The sequence below is a fragment of the Antechinus flavipes genome, chromosome 1 (genome assembly GCF_016432865.1).
Source record: "Antechinus flavipes isolate AdamAnt ecotype Samford, QLD, Australia chromosome 1, AdamAnt_v2, whole genome shotgun sequence".
NCBI classification, from domain to species: domain Eukaryota; kingdom Metazoa; phylum Chordata; class Mammalia; order Dasyuromorphia; family Dasyuridae; genus Antechinus; species Antechinus flavipes.
The window spans coordinates 60,357,643-60,375,036 of record NC_067398.1 but is presented as its reverse complement, the minus strand read 5'-3'; positions in this window follow the sequence as shown (position 1 = coordinate 60,375,036).

The following is a 17,394-nucleotide window of genomic DNA, read 5'->3' as shown; positions in this document are numbered from 1 at the left end:
TCATTGATCTTTCCTTGAAACCAGAAGTCTGGGTATATTAAGTATAAAGAATTAAAATAGACATCAATCACATTGATGGAATTTGTCCTGGGACATGATCCTGGGTCACATAGAGAATGAAATTACTTCCTAGAAAGGAGTCCCTTGGTGACAGCCAACCAATTTACAGAAGAATAGAGAGATGGTGTCAGAAGGCTGCTTATTTAGGCATTCAGGGTATGTTTCTAACTTGTTCAATAGGGTTATAAGGATGTGAACGTTTAGTTGGATCTTTTGATGACATTTCTTTTGGATGCTGTGTATATGTCTTTTTAGAGATTTGGGTTATTTATTGGGATGTACTTCATGGTATCTCACAGTAGGGATATCATAGTTTAAGGCTTATTTGGGTATTGTGAATAAGAGTCATGTCTTTTTTTGTTCTGGGTCTGTAAGTCGGGATGGATAGAAGAAAAAGGGGAAAGCCTCTAGAAGCACTGAAGCCTAAAGGTACATAGATATTGGATGTGTTCTTACCCAATAGGGCTAAGAATTCCTGGATTCTATTATTTTAGACAGAAGGAAGAATTTCCTAGATAATGTACATTTCATAGAGAATTTAGGACCCAGCTTTCTTATGCAGAAAGAGAATTACTAACTATCACCATTCTTAGGTTTTCCACTTTGCAATTTCAAATTTAAGAGTTACAGGATCTAATTTTGTAGAGGGAAAAAAGAGGGTGCTTTAGCAGGACTATACTTTAAATAAAATTACAGCAAAGTAAAACTATATATAGTTCTTAAACCTGAAAAACAAGCAAGGGACCAGATCTACAACATAGGGAAACAAAAGACTTAGATTTTATCTTTCACAATATTACTGTATATATCATTCAGTCAGTAAGCATTTTTAAAATGCTTTCTTAGCATCAGGGTGAATTATTAAAATATTTCTGGTCTAATGGGGAGTTCCCTTTCTAGCAATCCTAAGAAATTGCTAGATTTCCTTCCATGTGAATACCAGAGCTCAGGAAAATAATATAATACCATAATTAATGGAGGCTTGCATATCTCTTAGTGGTACAAGGGAAATTCATCAGAATCTTTAAGAGTTATCCTTCTAGAAATCTTAAATTCATTTCCCTTCCAAGGGATGCAAAGGATCATGTTATGAACCTGAGGAACCATTTAGGATTATGAGGAAGATTGAATTTAGCAGAGGAAAGAGAATTGTAACAAGTTTTTTTTTTTCTTCCAAATGCATGTAAAGATAGTTTTCAACATTCATTTTTGTAAGATTTTGCATTCCACATTTTTCTCTCTCCCTCCTTCCCTTATCTCCCTCCTCTCTCAAAGCAATCATTCTGATATAAGTTAAATATATGCAATCCTTTTAAACATATTTTCATAATTCTACCAAGTCTTTATGCATCACTGTGATGCCTCTGGGTTTATTTGGTTTTGATTTTGGAGGATTTTTGGCATAGAAAGCTGTGATAAATTTTCTATAGGGTGAATAAAGGCTCTATGTAATATGTATGTGTATACCTTGAGTGTTTGTATGGGAACATCAATATCTATAGAGATCTAAACATTAGAATATTTCAAGAGGCCCATGTTCCAATTGTTCCCCAACCTCTTTTCCTTCATACATCAAAACTTACATGTGTCCCATTTTTTCTACATCTAGTGCTCTATTAGACATGCAACAAAATTAGGTCTGCTAATTATTTAATAGCACAATCTTTAAAATCCATTCAACAAACATGTATCGAGAACTTATCACATGCAGACCATTTTGTTAGGACTTGAGTGAAATACAAAATTACATAAGACAAAATTCCTACTCATGGAGTTTATGGCCTAGTAGAAGTATACAATAGTTACAAAAAGCCAGAATTCAAAATAATATGAAAAGAAATACAAATTAAAAAGCTAGAATTCAAAATGCAAATTAAAGGGCTGAAAATCAAAACAATTCAAAAGAAATACAAATGAGAAGGCTAGAATTCAAAATCACAAAAGAAATACAAATTAAAAAGATATAAATCAAAAGAATACAAAAGAATTACAAATTAAAGTCTAGAATTCAAAATAATGCCAAAAGAAATGCAAATTAAAAGGCTAAAAACAAAAATAATACAAAAAAAAAAACATAAGTAAAGTAGTGTGAGGTCTAAAAAGCAAAGTCATTAATGACCAGAAAGATCAGGGAAACTTCCTGAAGGAGTTTACACTTAAACTTGAAATATAAAAGGGCTTTAAAATATGAATAAAAATTCAATAGGCAGAGAGACATGGGGATAATAACATCCAGGCATGTACTGAAAACATAATAAGCAAAGGTACAGCATAAAGCTAAGTTGTCTTGTTTGGTTGAAATATAAGATATGTATGAGTTAGTAGAATGAAGAAAAGCTCAAGAGATGTGAAGTGTCAGATTGTGGAATGCTTTGAAAGTTTGGTTATTACTCTGGGTGTTAATAGGGAATCACTTATGAATTTTGACCAGAAGAATAAAATGAGACTGTGAACTCACAAGGCAATTATGAACATAGATTCATGCATGGAAGATCAAAATCAATTTCCCATTTTACAGACTTGGAAGCTGAAGCCCACAGAAAGTGACTAGTAGCACAGAATGGTAGACCTTGAATCAGGAAGAACAGTTCAAATACAGTTTTTGACACTAAGCTGTGTCATTTTAGGCAAGTCATTTAACCTCTGTCTGACTTATTTTCCTAATTTATAAAATAAGGATAATAACATCTACATCCTAGCAAGTTGTGAAGATAAAGTAAGAATATGGTAAAATTCTTTGAAAATCTAAAAGCACTATATAAATTCTCATTTTTATAATTACTGCCTAAAGATGACACAACTGATAAGTGTATAAGGCAGAATTTGAACCCAGATCCCTCTGATTCAAATCCCAGTGCTTTATCCACTAAACTACACTGCTTATAATGAATAAGTATTTACTAAGAGCTTACTAACTTCAAATCACTTAATTTCCTCAAACATCAGTTTTCACATCTATAAAACCAGGATATGGGACCATATATTTTTAAAGTCTTTCATACCTCTCATTCTATATATAAAGAAGATAATTCTAGGAAGGTTATTAAGAATGAGTTGAAGATGTAGAAAAGAGGGTAAATGAAAAGAACTCTTGAGAAAGTTGTCAATAATCTACTAACTTAGGGTCATGGAACAGTGACAGTGCTTTATCTAAAATTAATAAGTATTGTGAAAATTCTAGGCCCTCAGATGTACTAGGTAGTACAGTAGATAGAGTAATGAGCCTGGTGTCAGGAAAACTCATTCATCTTAAGTTCAAATCTGATCTCAGATATTTGATAGCTATATGATGCTGGGCAAGTCACTTCATCCTATTTGTTTCAGTTTCCTCAACTGTAAAATGAGCCAGAGAAGGAAATGGCAAACTATTCTAGTATCTTTGCAAAGAAAATCCTAAGTGGGATCACAAATAGTCATGAAAACAACTGAAAAACAAAGGGCATAAAAATGAAGAGATGACACATCTGTCAGATTGCCTAGAATGATAGGGAAAGATAATGCGGAATATTGGAGGGGATGTGGGAGAACAGGGACACTGATACATTGTTGGTGGAATTGTGAACACATCCAGCCATTCTGGAGAGCAATTTGGAACTATGCTCAAAAAGCTATCAAATTGTGCATACTCTTTGATCCAGCAGTGCTACTACTGGGCTTATACCCCAAAGAGATACTAAAGGAAAGGGACCTGTATGTGCCAAAATGTTTGTGGCAGCCCTGTTTGTAGTGGCCAGAAACTAGAAAATGAATGGATGCCCATCAATTGGAGAATGGTTTAGTAAATTGTGGTATATGAATGTTATGGAATATTATTGTTCTGTAAGAAATGACCAGCAGGATGAATACAGAGAGGCTTGGTGAGACTTACATGAACTGATGCTAAGTGAAATGAGCAGAACCAAGAGATCATTATACACTTCAACAACGATATTGTATGAGGATGTAGTCTAATGGAAGTAGATTTCTTCGACAAAGAGATCTAACTCAGTTTCAGTTGATCAAGGATGGACAGAAGCAGCTACACCCAAAGAAAGGACACTGGGAAATGAATGTAAACTGCTTGCATTTTTGTTTTTCTTCCTGGGTTATTTATATCTTCTGAATCCAATTCTTCCTGTGCAACAAGAGAACTGTTCAGTTCTGCAAACATATATTGTATCTAGGATATACTATAACCTATTTAATATGTATAGGACTGCTTGCCATCGGGGAGGGGGGGAGGGAAGGAGGGGAAAAATCGGAACAGAAGTGAGTGCAAGAGATAATGTAAAAAATTACCCTGGCATGGATTCTGTCAATAAAAAGTTATTTAAAAAATGAAGAGATGCTTTAATTAGGGAAGCTTTCTCAGTGACAATAAATAAAAGCCACAGATCATTTAATGTAGAAAAGTGCCCACATAAGACTATATCTCTGAGAAAGATTAGCCCCACTCAAAACACTTCCAAAGGTGAATTACTGATGGTGTTGTCCATGCTCTCCATTGTACTTCTCTTGGAAAAGTTCACTAATGAAATAATTTCAATGTACTCACCTGAATACCTGACTCTCAAGCTCAAAATGGTCCTATTACCCTCCAGTTCTCACTGAAGAAGAGAGATAGCATGATATACTAGATTAGCGTTGTGTGGTGACTCATGATTAGAAGTAATAACTTCTTCTAACTCGCTGTATGGCCTTTGGTCAGAGTCTTTATTTTTCTGAGTCTATTATCTTATAGATAATAAGCTGATATATTTGGAACTGGGTACTACAATACTATGCATTTATCCATTTACATACATTAATTCAAAATTTACAAACATTAAATAGGTATTATAAGTGTTACCCAAATTTTACAGGTTAGGAAATTGAATTTCAGAGATTAAATGACTTAACCAAGTTTAAATAGCTAGTAAGTATCAGAGACAGAGTTTGACAGGTTTTCCCGACTCTGTGTCTAGCATATTAGCCATTATGCCACAAGTTTCTTGCATTGAACTTACCAGAATCCAAATCTACTTACTACTTGCTACCTCCCTAAATGACATTAGATAAGTTACTGGCTCTGTCTGGACTTCAATTTCATTATCAATATAGTGAGGGAAAGCATCAACTAAATTATATTTAAAGTCCCAGCTCTAAATGCTATGATATTATGACTAAATGATCTCTGAAGTATCTTTCAGCCCTAAAATTATGAGTCTAGCAGTCTAATCTCCCCTTTCAGAAATTAATATTTGGGCTTGGATTTGGCAGTTCATTGTGACAGATGCCTCAGTGGCAAGCTAGAGTTCCTTAGCAACATGAAGACATTGCCCAGAGATAACATAGCAGTCCTCTGACATTTCCTCTTAATTAGCTTGGCTTTCTGTACACATGTGTGAGGCCACAGTCTGCATTCTGTGTCAGCCTCTTATACCTGTACACACCTCCTTATTCTTCATTTATCCCTTCCCATTCTTTCTGAATGATCCTCCTACTTAGAATTGGAGTGCCTTTGATAGCCAAGACAGAATTTGAAGAAAATTGATTTCCAGTTAATCCCTTCATGCTGCTGTTGCTGCTGCCAATTAGTAATATTTTATAGTATTTTAAGATTTGCATAGTACATAATGTATTATCTCATTTGATCATCACAATAACTGTGAAGGTAAAAGCTATCATCCACATTTTATAGGTGAGGAAACTGAGGATGAAAGAGCTTGTCTATTGTTGCGTAACTAGTGAATGTCTGAAAAGGAATTTGAATATAGGTCCTCTAATTCCAAATCAACCACTTTATCCATTATACCATACTACCTCTCTATATTTAAGTTTTGTTTCTGGATTGTAGTATTTTTGTTTATTAATTAAGGCAGGATTTGAGCAAAAAAATTATTTTTTCCTCCTTTCCAACTTTTTCATGTCACCTTTGAAAACAAAAGAAAATATAGAGAATTGACTCAAATTTTTAAGAATATAAGCTGTTTTCCATGATAAATGGTCAAAGGATTTGAACAGATAATTTCCAAATGAAGAAATTAAAACCATTTCTAGTCATATGAAAAAATGCTCTAAATCACTATTGATCAAAGAAATGGAAATTAAGATAACTCTGAGGTATAAGAGTAACTCAGATTGGCTAAAATGACAGGAAAAGATAATGGTGACTGTTGGAAGAGATGTGAGAAAACTGGCACATTAATACATTGTTGGTGGAACTATGAACTAATTCAACCATTCCAGAGAAAAATTTGGAACTATGCCCATAGGGCTATTAAACTGAGCATACTCTTTGATCCAGCAGTATCTCAAATGGGCCTGTATCCCAAAGAGATCATAAAAAAGGGGAAAGGATCCAAATGTTTGTAGCAGTCTTTTTTGAAGTGGCAACTGAATACTGAGTGGATGCCTACCAGTTGGTGAATAGCTGAATAAATTATGGTATCTGAATATTATGGAATGTTTTTGTTCTATAAGAAACAATCATCAGGCTGATTTCAGAAAGGCCTGAAAAGACTTACATGAACTGATGCTAAATGAGTCAAGTAGAATCAAGAGAACATCATACACAGCAATAACAAGATTATGCGATGATCAATTCTGATAGACATGACTCTTCAACAGTGAGGTGATTCAAGCCAATTCCAATAGGTTTGTGATGGAGAGAGCCATCTGCATCCAGAGAGAGGACTGTGGGAACTGAATGTGGATCACAACATAGTATTTTCACTCTTTTTGTTGTTGTTTGCTTGCTTTTTGTTTTCTTTCTCATTTTTTTCCTTTTTTGATCTGATTTTTCTTGTGCAGCATGATAATTGTGGAAATATGTATAGAAGAACTGCACATGTTTTAACATATATTGGATTACTTGCTGTCTAAGGGAGTGGGTGGGAAGGGAGAGAGAAAAGGTTTGGAACACAAGGTTTTGCAAGGGTGAATACTGAAAACTATTTTGCATACATTTTGAAAATTAAAAAGCTATTATTTCAAAAAAAAAAGAAAAGAAAAGAAAAGTAAGGCTTTTGTAACAAATATGCATAGTCAAGCAAAAATAATTTGATCACACCTCTCCCTTCTCAACCTCATTTATCTCAATCTGTCCCTTAGCCCATCTCTTTCTGTCTGGAAGTAGATAGCATCTTTCATCATGCATCCTGAGGAACTAATGCTTACAGTGCTAAACAATGGAAATAGAGAGAAAGGCAGAAGCAAAGATCTTGCCCTCAAGAAGCTTGTATTTGAATGGAGAAGATAATATGGACAAGATATATGAACAGAGTAGATAGAAGATAATGTGAGAAAGTCCTTGTTCAAAGTCACTCAACTGGCAAATAGTAGAATTGGATTTGAACCTGGATCATCAGACTTCAAACCTAGTTTTCCTTCTACTATATCTGCGGCCTCTTGTACTTGAAATCTTTTTAGAACCAGGGTATATTATATTTGAAAGGGAGATTAGTGGGTATTTAGTTCACTTTACGAAGTAGGAAATAGATGCTTTTAAATCTCCTGTGCCTTAGAGCAGGGGACCCTTTTCACTTAGCGATGATAAAGGAAAATATTTCCACTTAGAGTCTTGGTTCAAAGTTACATCTCCTAGTAGTAAGTATCTCAGATGATCTTTCATAGGGATAAGACTAGTCTTGTGATTTCATTAATTTGAGGTGTTTATAAAGCACTTAGCACAGTGGCCAAAACATAGTTGGTAATTAATAAATGCTTATTCCCTTCCTCCCTCCCTATGAGAAACTGCTAGATAAGGAAACTCCCTTTTATCAATGAGGGTCAGCACTTAGCACCAAATCATAATTTCTAGAGAGGGTTATCTAAAGTCAGAAGGGTAAAGTGATTTGCCAGAGTCACATTATAGGTGCCAGAATTTAGCACATCATGCTTTCTAGCCATTATACCAATGATAATATCATCTGCATCTGGGAAGCAAAGGTCACAGACAACAATAAATTCATCAGTCTTTGGCGTTGTTGAAGTATTTCTTTTTTTAATATATTTTATTTACTTAAATTATTATTTCCCAATTAAATTATTTCCAATTAAATACTTCCCAATTATGTATCAATTTTTTTAACAATATTTTTTTAAATTTGAGTTCTACAGACAATTCTCAGATGAAGAAATTGAAACTATTTCTTGCCATATGAAAAGATGCTCCAAGTCAATATTAATCAGAGAAATGAAAATTAAGACAACTCTGAGATACCACTACATACCTGTCAGATTGGCTAGAATGACAGGGAAAGCTAATGCACAATGTTGGAGGGGATGTGGGAAAACTGGGACACTGATACATTGTTGGTGGAATTGTGAATACATCCAACCATTCTGGAGAGCAATTTAGAACTATGCTTAAAAAGTTATCAAACTGTGCATGCTCTTTGATCCAGCAGTGTTACTACTGGGCTTATATCCCAAAGAGATCTTAAAGAAGGGAAAGGGATTTATATGTCCAAGAATGTTTGTGGCAGTCCTCTTTGTAATGGCCAGAAATTGGAAACTGAGTGGATGCCAATAAATTGGAGAATGGCTGAATAAATTGTGGTATATGAATGTTATGGAAAATTATTGTTCTGTAAGAAATGACCAACAGAATGATTTCAGAGAGACCTGGAGAGACTTACATGAACTGATGCTCAGTGAAATGAGCAGGACCAGGAGATCATTATATACTTTAACAACAATACTATACGATGATCAATTCTGATGGATGTTGCCCTCTTCAACAATGTGATGAACCAAATCAGTTCCAATAGAGTAGTAATGAACTGAACCAGCTATGCCCAGTGAAAGAACTCTGGGAGATGACTAAGAACCATTACATAGAATTCCCAATCCCTCTATTTTTGTCCACCTACATTTTTTATTTCCTTCACAGGTTAATTGTACACTATTTCAAAGTCTAATTTTTTTTGCACAGTAAAATAACTGTATGGACATGTATACATATATTGTATTTAACATATATTTTAACATATTTAACATGTATTGGTCAACCTGTCTTCTGGGGGAGAAAGGGGGTGGGAAGGAGGGAAAAAATTGGAACAAAAGATTTTGCAATTGTCAATACTGAAAAATTACCCATGCACATATCTTGTAAATAAAAAGCTATAATAATAAAAAAAATTTTGAGTTCTAAATTCTTTCCTTCCTTCTCATCTCTACCTTCTTGAGAAGGCAAGTAATTTAATAATAATTACATGTGATGTCATGTAAAATATATTTCCATCTTATGCTGACAAAGAAAACCAAAAATACACACACACACACACACACACACACACACACACACACGAAAAATAAAGGGGTTTTTTGGTTTCTTTTTTTTTTATTGGAACTTAAAGAATGTTTGTGGCAGTCCTCTTTGTAGTGGACTTTCAAATGAAATGTTTTTTTTTTTCCAACTTCATGAAATAATTATTTGGTAATTTGATTGGTTTATCACTGAATAAGCAAACTAATTTACATAAAATTGTCATTTTACATTGATTCTCCCATGAGCAATTAATAATTTTTCAATAGTTTTAATGTCTTTGTGTGAAAACTATTTTATAATTTTGTCTATAGGTTGAATCATTTCTTAATTAAACTCATTTCCATTAAACAAGAATTTATTATCTGATATATATTAGGCATTGAGTAGGAACCAGAAATACAATGACAAAATTGAAAATGTTCCCTATTCTCAAAGAGCTTACATTGTATCAGAACTATATCTCTATCTCTATCTCTATACATATACAAAATAGTTAAAAAACTAATACAAAGTAATTTGAGGAGAGAGAAGGGAATATAAAAGGCTTCATGTAGGTGAAATATAAGCTGAGTTTCTAAGAGGCAGAGCTGAGGAGGAAGTACATCACAAAAGTGCAAGACAGCCTATTGTTTGACATGAAGATAGGAGATGAAGGCTATATTTGAAGAAGAGCAAGAAGGGCAACCTGTCTAGGGAATAGAGTACAGAATGATAATAACATTTGTACTTCCAACTATCTAAAAACATTATAAAGCTCAAGTGAGATCAAGCCTGTAAATACTTTGTAAAAATATAAAGTACTCTGTAGATATCAATTTAAAAGAATGATTATTTTCAGGGGCCAGGAGTTTAACCATTTAATTTGTTTCATTTTTGAGAGACTGGAATCAAAACTTACATCATTTTTCATTGCTGTCTAATGAGTGGGATGCCAAAGCAAAGAAAAACAAAATAAAATAAACAAAACAAGAAAAAAAACAGGAATCCTTTCCCTTTTGGTCACAAAATAACAAAGATTAATCCCCATATTGTGATGAAAGACATTATTTTGATACATCTATATCCATGTATCCATCCCATCCATATAGGTGCTCCCTCCAGTGGCTGAATTACAATTCATTTTTTCTTCTTATATCCCTGTTAGATCCTTCCAGGAGTCTTATCTAATTTCAACTATGGCATCCATAGCACTGCCATCTCACATGTGAGACACCTAGGAAAAATTACCCCAATTTCCAGGTATTTTATGGGTTCATACCAACTCAAAATCATAGTTAATCATTAGTTTTCATTAATGTGTTAATTTTTTCTTATTAGGCCCAAGACACAATTAGTTCAAAGCTATCTAATGGTTTTACTAACCAGTGAGTGGGAAGAAACAAGAACATAGTTTTCCCATTGCTCATATATGACTATCTTGTCTCAAGTCAAGAAAGGACACACAACCAGTGAATGGTAAAGATACAAATAGAGCTCAGCTGTCTCGATTTCCAGTCCAATACTCTAATTTTCATTTTAATTTGGATACCAACTGGAAACTCATTGCAAAATAAGTTTCTTGAGGGCAGGGTTTATTCTTGGCATCCTCAGAACTTTGTTCAGTTTCAGACACATAGCAGATGCTTAATAAATGCCTGTTGATTGATTGGAAAACCAAATATACAGTTTCCCATTCATTACTAAAATGGAAATTTAATTTAGAGTCCTTATCCAAATGGTTCCCTAAAGTATTATAATTGATCCAATAAAAGAGAAATTCAATTGCTTTTGCCTCTTTCTGTTCAATTAATTACTTGGTCTGCTAGCTAAAAATTTCAAATAATTCACAAATATTTGTTGAAATAATTGTTTAAAAATCATAGAAATAGAAAAATAGAAACAAAGGAAGTTGTGAATGTAGCAAAAGACTAACCAACTTAATACTAAAAGACGATCAGGTCTTTTCTTCTTGTCTTCCAAAGAGTCAATGTCAAATCACCCAAAGGAGACATATTAATATTGCAGATTATATAGCTATGAGATTTCCATTTATATCCCATGAGGAACTTGCTGGAGAAGCAAAAGAAGAGGATCTTTTGAGAAGTTAGCATGTGAAGATAATGTGATAGAATGGACTGTGTTGTGAGGTTGGGCAAGGATAATCTCATTCTGTGGCAATGAAGAAAAGGCATTTGATTTCTTCCCACAGCCTTAGATAGCTTGTTGAGAGCTGAGAGGCCTCCTGTTCTTATGCTGGGTCCTGTGCAAGTCAGATCCTGCTCCAATTTTTTTGTTTTTGTTTTTGGTGCTGCTGCTAACAGTGCTGGCCCTTTTATTGCCTCTCTTCACTCCCAACATCTGGCAGTGGAAGTCCTCAAGAGAACAGGAGGAGAGCCTTCTGTCTAGGGCTCCTATTCCACATCAGAATGTTTTTCAAGTTCAGAAAGTATATTTTATATATAGTTTTTTAACTCCACAAAACTAGTAGAGGACTACACATGTAATAGGCTTAATAAATATTTGTTGATTGAATGAGCAAATAATAAGAGGAAATCTGTATGCAGACCTAGGGTTCTTAACTTTTTTTTCCCCACTGTTAATGAATCCCTGGGGCAGTCTGGAATCTGTGAATTTCTCAGAAAAATGTCTTTAAATGCATTAAATAAAGCACACAAGATTACAAAGAAAACCAATTATATTGAAATAGATCTATCAAAATATTTTTCCCCATTGAAACTCGCAGGCTTTCTGAGCCCTTTTTATCTAGTTTTAAAATTTACAAAACATTTTACATTCAGCATCTCACTTGATGCAACAACTTGGTAATGTAGGTATAGAAGCATTATTATCTCTATTTTACTAGTAAGGGAATTGAGACTGAGAAAGGATAGTTTATTTGTTCATGTTCACACAGATATCAATATATGATATACAATTATTTCTCCTGACTTTAAATACAAGTTGTATCATATCTTCTGCAACCATTCTAGAGAGCAGTTTGGAACTATGCAAGAAAGGGTAACCAAACTCTAAACTCTTTGATCCAGCAATACCACTCCTAGAGCTGTATCTCAAAATGATCATTAAAAAGAGAAAAAGGACTTACAAGTGCAAAAATATCTATAGCAGTCCTTTTTGTGATGGCAAAATATTGAAAATTGAGGAGATGCCCATCAATTGGAATAAGCTGGTATATGAATATAATGGAATACTATTGTGCAAAAAGAAATGATTACCAGGAAGCTTTCAGAAAAACCTGGAAACACTTGCCTGAATAATACAGAGTAAAATGAGCAGAATCTGGAAAACATTGTATAAATTATCAACAACATTATGTGATGATCAGCTATGATTTGACCCAGCTCCTTTCAGGAACATAGTGACTTAAGACAAAAGACTCACAAAGGAAAAAGCTATCTTTAATCAAATAAAGAACTGATGATCTCAGAATGCAGATGGAAGCATATTTAGCTCACTTCAATCTTGTGTTTTCCCCTTTTTATCTGCTGCTTCTTTCACAACTGTGACTAATTTGGAAATATGTTTAACATGATATATATGTTAAATTATCTACCATTTTTGGAAGAGGGGAGGGAGAAAGGAAAATGTGAAATTCAAAATCTTATAAAAATGAATGCTGTTTTTTTTTTTCTTGACACGTAACTGGGGGGTGGAGGGAATACAATACTCTAAATGGGAAAAGTTGAATATATTTTATTTCATTAAGTATTTCCCAATTACATGTAAATTAAAAAAAAAATTTTTAAAATTCTGAGTTTTAACTTTTCTATCTCCTCCCTCCTGTTTCCCCATCCTCTGAGAAGACAAGCAAAAAGATATTGATTAAACATGTAAAGTCATGCAAAACCTATTTCCACATTTACTGCAAATAAATTAATGAATCAATATGAATAAGTGATTGGTGGAGATGGGCCAAACTCCAAAGACTAAGTAGTTCTCTCATACCATATAGAGAGTAACAAAACCAAGCCATAAGGAAAAAAAAGGGATGAAAATCATAAACAAGTAGAAATAGAAGTAGGAAGTCTGTACAAGATAGCTGTAACTGATAGATGCTGAAGATACCTTATGGGCCAATTTGCTTTCACCTACCTAAATGTTCTTTCCTTTCTTTGTCCCCAGATATTACTAAATTTTACAAAAGAAAAGAGACTCAGGTTGAATGCTATTTGCTCCCAAGTTCTTTCACTGACTATATGCTCAATAGACTATAAGTCCCATCTGACATAGAAAGAACATTGCACCAAAAGGTAGAAGACCTGGATTCCACTTTGCCATTCTACTTTGCCCTCCACCACTTAAATGACAAGTCAAATCACTTAATTTCTCTAGATCTCCTTTTGCCTTTTTGGAGGCAACTGAGATCCTAGATAGGTCTCGAAAACTGTAATTGGAGTTGAAAGGAATCTCCAGAACCTAACTTGAAAGAAGATTGAATTTAAAGAGTAGCAGCTGAAGCATAAGGAAATGAGTTCAAAGAACAGTTTTAGTCCCTAACTGCTTCACTAGAAAACTAGTCTGAATCATAAAAGAGCTGAAATAGTTCCTAGAACTAAAAGTGAAAAAAGTTGAGAGATCTCTCTGGGCAAAAGACTGACAGGAGCTACAATTCTGTGGAGAACCAGCAGATGGCAAGCATAGAAACCCAAAAAAGAGAAACCTCAATAGATGGCAGCACAGTAGAAAGAAAAGATCAGAATATCCACCTCCCCTACTCCATAATTGTACTGCCTGGATAAAAGCTCAATGATATAATCAGAACTGAAGAAAGACCTCAGCATCCAAGGGAGAGGGATCACCCAAGTAATTGCATGAATACACATGTTCCTGGACCATGAACATCCTCTCTGCCTATGTTGTTTCTTAGGTATCACTCTGGCTATGTATTTTCTCTACAAGTGTGCCTTTTGTGTACATGCTCATATACTTCACATCTGTGCCATCTAAATACAACTTCCTTGGCCAGACATTTTTCTTATCTGTGTTCTCTCTCCCATGAATGACATTAGTATGTGGGATTGTGCATTCTTCTGGGTACAATGCAGAATTTTCCTTATTCTATTATCTGTTACGTTATTTAATTAAATGTTTTAAATTTGAAGTAGTGTGTCTTTTTTTCGATCTGATGAAAGAAATAAATTGTCAGGAAAGCTTGTGAACTGTGGTTTTTGAATAGATGCTGATCCAAAGCATTCTTTGAACTGTGGATAATTTTCCAGGAGTTCACAGCTGAGAAGGGGCAAGATACAAGTAAAATGAGAAAGTTGGTCAAGACAATCTCCAAGGTTGTTTAAAATTCTATGAGTTAAACAGAAAGAAAGAATTAAGCCAATATGTGGCTAAGACCCCCAGGGAGAAGTTTGCAAAGTAAGAAATGCCATTTTGGTCAGTGTTTAGAAATGAAAACAAATGAAAATACATAGGAATGGGACTGAGTGATTATACTAAAATGAATGCCAATATTTAGTCCCATAGGCCAAAAGTCTTAGAGATGGCTCAAGAGGAGACCAGAGTAGAATATTAAAATAACCCAATGCTGGGCTGTTCTAGTGAAACATAAAAGCTAACCTACATACCAGAGCAGAAAGTTTGGCAATACAGGAAAAGAGGTATTTTAGCCTAACCAATTCACAAAATCATATAATATCAAGTTACAAGGTACCTTAGAGGTCATCTAGGTGGCACAATGGAAAGAGTGTTGGCCATGGTGTCAGGAAGATTTGAATTCAAATTTAACCTCAGACACTTCCTAGCTGGTGGTCTGTTTTGAAAATTGTTTTGATAGGGCTAAAACTCATTCATATAGCACTTACCATATGTAAAATAATTCCAATTACTTATATTTATTTCCATTTTATGGATATTTAATAAGCATCCACTTTGTTCAAGGCTTTGGGTTACATAGAACTTTGCTGTCCAACATTATGTCATTTGGTCCTCAAAATAACCCTATGGAACAGATAGGATCAAAATTATTTTGTACATGTTATTTTTCCTTTTAAAAATTCTTTTGTTGATTTTTGTTTTTCCTGTTTGTTTTGCAGTTTCCCTTTTTATTTCCCCCCATCTATCATGGAACTCTTTTTTGTAAAAAAGACTTAAATAAAAGCCAACTAACAAAACCTCCAGGTTTAATAATTTCTGATTCTCAAATCTGTAGCTTCCATCTTTCTATCAGAAGAGAAGGAGGTATGTTTTTTTTTTTTCAGTTCAAAACAGGAATACATAAATCCATCAATATGGGAAGTATTACACATAATTACATAAATTACATAAGCACATAGTAATATAACACAGGTTAGTAGTGATGTAATAAATAACATGAATCAACATGAGGAATTATACATGTCCATAAGTCCTAGAAATAATCCAAAAGGAATCTATTGTCCAATGATTCCTGCTGGTTTTAAAGTTCTGCAACAGTCTTATCAAGAAGTTTTTATCTCAGGGAATCCAATGATTCCTGATGGTTTTACACTTCTTTAACAATCTCATTATACGCCATGCTCTTTCAGTATCATATGTTTTTTTAGGTCTTCTCCTTTGTTTCAAGGTTTTTCTCTTTTTCTGTCTCTCTCCAGGTGCTAGTTGGCACCCATCTGATTCCTTCTCCATCTGCAGAGATACAATCAAACCCTTTCTCCAAGCAGTTAACCTACCTAGTCCCTTCTTCTTATCACTTTCCAAATCTCTTCTCATCATCTGGCAACTACATTGGAGCTGCTTGCACTGGACACTGTCCTTCTGTTGGGTTAAAAAAGCCTTTATTCTCCCCAATTGTAATACTTGTCTGCCATCTGATTGCTTTTTTGCTGATCGATCACATCAGAGTCTTGAACTTCTAAAGGCTCTCTGGATATAAACTCAGCTGCCATCATGCCCCACCTGTCTCTTGTATGATAGCTTGGGGCTGGGCCCTGCCTCTCATTTCCCTGGATCAATCTACATTCTGAGGCCCAGTGGAAGCCCTTGTGACATTTTGGACATAAGGTTTTAGATCTTTTCTCACCCTGTCCTCTCACTCTCTTTGTCTATATTGGGCTCTCACATGTTCTATTTCTCCACACTGAAAGCATCAATGATTTTCTCTAGAAGTCCCTTGCCATGAGGAACCCTATCTTCCCATGTTCATCATAGTCTGGGTATAATAAGCACGTGTGCCCATTATGGCACAGCATCTTATGATCTCCTCTAAAGGAGCATCCTTGTGTGGTCCTAGTATAAGTCTTTTACAAACTTCATTAGCATTTTCCTTAGCCAGTTGTCTTTCTCCAATGGTTCTTTTGACAGCTGTTCGCAAACATCCCATAAAATCAGCAAAGGGTTCAGTGGGACTTTGCTCCATTTTTGTGAAGGCTTCACCTCCATCTTTTTCTGGGAGGGAACCCATGCTTTTATTGCAGCAGTAGCAATTTGCTCATACACTGTTATGGGAAAATTAATCTGTGCTAAATTGCCTGTGTACTTACCTTCACCTGTAGTTGGTCAAAGATAATTTGTATTTGGCCAAAGATAATAATGCAATGCTTATTGCATTGGGCTTGTATCTTGAATAATTCATGATACTCCAAAAGCCACTAGTTTTGTTCAAGTTCTAAGCATATGGACATTGCTATGGATTTCCAATTCCAATTCCAATCCAATCACTAGGGGTTAAGATTTCATAGGCCAAATTCTCTAGTAACATCTTAACATAAGAAGATGTAGCCCCATAAAGAGTGCAACCCTTTTTCAAATCCTTAATTTTTTCCAGATCCAAAGGAGTGTATCTTCTCCTTTGTTGACCTGAAGAGTCAAGCTCTTCAATCACAGGGTATGCATTTATTTTTAAATCAGATATACCCTGTCCTTCTTTCTTAGCCTTAACCAGTGTCTTTTGTAATCTTGTCATAGGCTGCTTCATAGGTGGTGCTAATTGTGTCACTGCCCCTTCCTCTCTCCTTCTCCCTTCACCCATGAAGGATTAATTGAGGGAAGTAGGTCAGGGATGGGGAATGACCTAATTTCTCCTGCTGTGAAGTACCTCACTCAGAATTGTACTTAACTCCATTCTTATCTGATTCTTCATCCTTTTCAGCTAGTTTATCTGGATCCTCCCCCTC